The sequence below is a fragment of the Nomia melanderi genome, unplaced genomic scaffold, assembly GCF_051020985.1.
Source record: "Nomia melanderi isolate GNS246 unplaced genomic scaffold, iyNomMela1 scaffold0502, whole genome shotgun sequence".
In the NCBI taxonomy this organism is placed as follows: domain Eukaryota; kingdom Metazoa; phylum Arthropoda; class Insecta; order Hymenoptera; family Halictidae; genus Nomia; species Nomia melanderi.
In genome coordinates, this window is record NW_027475616.1 from 27501 (window position 1) to 31258 (window position 3758).

The window sequence follows — 3758 nt, forward strand, 5'->3', positions numbered from 1 at the left end:
CACCTCCCGAAAGAGAGTATATGGTGATTCTTTTTATATATATATATATATTTCGAAATACAACTGAACGTGGCGGAAGCGCACGGTGGTGGTCCAGCGAGGACACGCGACGACGGGGAATAAGAACTATTCGACCCGTTACGAATACGCATGCTCGTCCCGCACGATTTTAACACACACCGTGTTTTTCTCCAGTCGTCAAAGCGTTCGTGCGTCGAATTCGAAAAATAAAAAAAAAAGAAAAACACCTTTTCTCTCTCTCGGGGTAAAAGAGTCGATGTGTATTGTGTATAAAGGTTCTGCGAGAAGTCTCGTTTTGACGTGTGTTCCGCCGATAACGACGATCCTCCGAAACGGGGATACAGAAACGTTACACCTCACAACACGATCTCCGTCTCTTCTCTATAGCAGAAACCGATAAAAATACACCTCCCGAAAGAGAGTATATGGTGATTCTTTTTATATATATATATTTCGAAATTCAACTGAACGTGGCGGAAGCGCACGGTGGTGGTCCAGCGAGGACACGCGACGACGGGGAATAAGAACTATTCGACCCGTTACGAATACGCATGCTCGTCCCGCACGATTTTAACACACACCGTGTTTTTCTCCAGTCGTCAAAGCGTTCGTGCGTCGAATTCGAAAAATAAAAAAAAGAAATACACCTTTTCTCTCTCTCTCGGGGTAAAAAGAGTCGATGTGTATTGTGTATAAAGGTTCTGCTGCGAGAAGTCTCGTTTTGCCGTGTGTTTCGGTAACGACGATCCTCCGAAACGTACATCTCATTCGTAAGAGAGGAAGAAAACAATCTCCCTGGGGCCAGTCGGTAATATACCGACATACGACGTGTCGTGCACATCCGTCTCACGCACGGTATACAAAATATGAATAAAACGTGTGTAGTCTCTCTCTCTCTCGACTTCTTAATATTTTCTTTCACCTCTGACGCATCATTTCAGGTGACGTCGGGAGCGCGGGAAAAAAAATTTTTCTAAACACACGAAACCGTTCATCTCACGAACAGCCGAAAAAGTTGTCGCTCAGATCCATATCGCAGTGGAGCGGTATCCGCGGGCGGTCGTAATTGAACGACGCACGACGCCGCGAACACTCACGCGAGTCCATACAAACGATTCCGATCGTTTTGCAACAACTAGAACGTACACTGTCCGTGAAATTCACAGAATTTTCGCGTGTCCGCGACAAACGCCGACGAGACACCCATCGTTCGCTCGTACGTAGCATCCTTCTCTTAACCCGACTCAGAAACGTTCTTTGCGCCCTTCGGTAAAAAAACGTTCGATCCGAAGAGGTGAACGACGGCGGGGATTTGACAGAGCTACGCAAGCAGTGTATGGTACGTAAACGACCCTCAGCCAGGCGTGGTCCAGGAATTGTATCCGTGGACCGCAATGTGCGTTCGAAATGTCGATGTTCATGTGTCCTGCAGTTCACACGTTGACGCGCAATTAGCTGCGTTCTTCATCGACCCACGAGCCAAGTGATCCACCGTTCAGGGTAATCGTATAAATTTTATATTTCACATATATAATTTTATTCTCATTTGTTCGACCTAATATCTCTCTTCTTTCAAAGAGAAGATAAAAGTTGATACCTGAATCTCCGACCAGCGCGCGAAGGAGATTCAGGCGTCGCCTTGGAGACGACACCGAAGCCTTTCGAGACGAAAAACGTTCAAGTAATATGTATATATTTCTCGACGTTCCGGGCGTATAGTGCATTCAAAAACCCGCGAAAGACGCAGAAGACTCGCACGCGTGGAAACGACGGGGATATATTTTGTATCCTACCCGATACTGAATCCATCGCGTGCAGTCGACCCTCGCGTTCTTCCGATCAGACGCATCTATTGTTGCGCGCATGTTTTCGCGTCGCATCGCGCGAAACGTTGCACGAATCGTACCGATCGATCGATTGAAAGCAAATAATGAAAAAAGACTTCACAGCTGGCTCTTTGCCGGTCATTCGTCCCATGTTATCTCTTGCCGCGAAATTGGCGCGCAAGAGTTGGGTGTCAGACGCGCGGCTTTAAAACGAGCTTCACGGCCGGTCCCTTCGTTACCGCTTTCGTTCTTTCTCTCGGAACGACCATGAACGAACACGACGAGCGACGCTACGGCATACACACGTCCACGGATTCGATTAAAAAAACAGACTTCACAGCTGGCTCTTTGCCGGTCATTCGTCCCATATTATCTCTTGCCGCGAAATTGGCGCGCAAGAGTTGGGTGTCAGACGCACGGCTTTAAAACGAGCTTCACGGCCGGTCCTCTCAATTCCGTGTACGGTACACGCAAGATGCGGGTTCCACTTCCAGACTACCCGGTCCCTTCTCTCTACGAGAATCGATAGTAGAAGAACGGCTCGAAAACGCGTCTCAGAGACTAGGGGAAAAGAAGCGGTATGCGAGCGAAACGAAAACGCATTATGGAAACGTCGCGAAACAATGTTCGACGGTTGCTCGGTTCCAATCGTGCGGCCGTTTCAATTTCTCGTGCGCTTCACCGTCCCTCCGTAACTCTGGCCGATCGCGTATACCGAAGAGCCGACACGCGCAAAAACCACAGGCATTGTATACTGTATATATATATGTTACAGTCACAGCCTTCGCGCGTTTTACTCTCCGACGCGGGGTTTCCACGACGAAAGAGAGACAGTTTCGTGGCGGGTGACTCGGCCGAATCGCTACGACGGGTATTTCTATTATAGAACGAATCATCGCCACCCTTTACCAGTGCCCGACGAAGGAATCACAAGGTCATCTGGAGTTTACAATGCCAGCGACGGTAATTCCAACGAAGACCCGATAAGTCAACTCATCGTTCTATTTCTCCCCGTACAGAAAAGCGAATCGACGCTAACGCACCTCGCGCAAGCACGAACGTTCTCTTCGCGTGGATCATCCCATCGTCGAAAGATGTAAAGACGCATTGGAGATCGTGGTCTCTGGCGGGCTCATTGCACGCCCCACTGCATATCTTTCCTCGAATCGAGAATGATTCGTCCACTAAGGCTGCGAAACTACGCGTCGAGGAAACTAGGGGAAAGAAGCGGGATGCGAGCGAAACGACAATACATTATGGAAACGTCGCGAAACAATGTTCGGCGGTTGCTCGTTTCCTCCTGCGGACGTTTCATTGCTCGGGCGCTTCACGTCCCTCCGTAACCTTCGCGCGATCGCGTGCCCCGGAGAGCCGGCAACCGGTGAACCACAGGCGTATAAACTATAGTCTTCTATAGCAAGCCTTCGGCGGTTACTCTCCGACGCGGGGATTCCACGACGAGAGAGAATTTCGTGGCGGGTGACATCGGTCGAAACGCTACGACGGGTATTTCTATTATAGAACGAATCATCGCCACCCTTTACCAGTGCCCGACGAAGGAATCACAAGGTCATCTGGAGTTTACAATGCCAGCGACGGTAATTCCAACGAAGACCCGATAAGTCAACTCATCGTTCTATTTCTCCCCGTACAGACAAGCGAATCAACGCTATCGCACCTCACGCATGCACGAACGTTCTCTTCGCGTGAATCGTCCCATCGTCGAAAGATATAGCCGCTTGGAGATCGTGGCCCATCAAGTTCTTCCGTAACTCCTGCGCGATCGCGTACCCCGGAGAGCAGGCAACCGGTGAACCACAGGCGTATAAACTATAGTCTTCTATAGCAAGCCTTCGCGTTTACTCTACGACGCGGGGATTCCACGACGAGAGAGATTTTCGTGGCGGGTGA

General features: G+C 49.6%; 1 non-coding gene across 1 annotated transcript; it reads right to left on the bottom strand.

Moving 5' to 3' along the window:
• Positions 1 to 1369: 1369 nt before the first annotated feature.
• On the bottom strand, positions 1370 to 1524 carry LOC143176348 (5.8S ribosomal RNA). Its single transcript, XR_013000910.1, has one exon. It is a non-coding gene; the product is annotated as a 5.8S ribosomal RNA (ribosomal RNA).
• Between the last annotated feature and the right edge of the window lie 2234 nt (positions 1525 to 3758).